The sequence below is a fragment of the Chrysochloris asiatica genome, unplaced genomic scaffold, assembly GCF_000296735.1.
Source record: "Chrysochloris asiatica unplaced genomic scaffold, ChrAsi1.0 scaffold00033, whole genome shotgun sequence".
NCBI lineage: Eukaryota > Metazoa > Chordata > Mammalia > Afrosoricida > Chrysochloridae > Chrysochloris > Chrysochloris asiatica.
In genome coordinates, this window is record NW_006408551.1 from 3,610,221 (window position 1) to 3,610,770 (window position 550).

Sequence of the window (550 nt, forward strand, 5' to 3'; positions counted from 1 at the left end):
TCAAGTGGAAATCTCCCACCTCAGAAGATTCTGGATGCGGTTCAGGATTTCACCTATGGTCTTATGTAATGCATAGGCTCCGCAGGAAGCCTCCTTCACTGGGCACGTTGTAGCCCCCTTTTAGGTATTCCAATCAGTTTAGGCAAAAGACGGACTTACAAGCTTTTTATGGTGATATTTCTCTCCCCCTCAAGTATCTATTTTATAATGGTATGCCAAGGAATCATGACCTTTTAAGGTCTCAGTTGCTACTTACCAAAGTAAGATGTAGAACATTGTCTTTGTGGACTATCTTATGCCATGGTCTCCCGAAACTGTGATCCTGAATCCCCAGGCCCAGCAACTCATTCCATCAAGTTGTTGGTATTATCTAAGAAGTTTTCATAATTTTGTTCCCTGTATGTTCCATCACAAGGAGCCCTGGTAGTGTAGTGGGTTATATGTTAGGCTGCTAACTGAAAGGTCAGTGGTTAGAATCCACCAGTCACTCGTCGGGAGAAAGATGAGGCTTTCTGCTCCAGTTAAGATGTATAACCTCAGAAGCCCGACA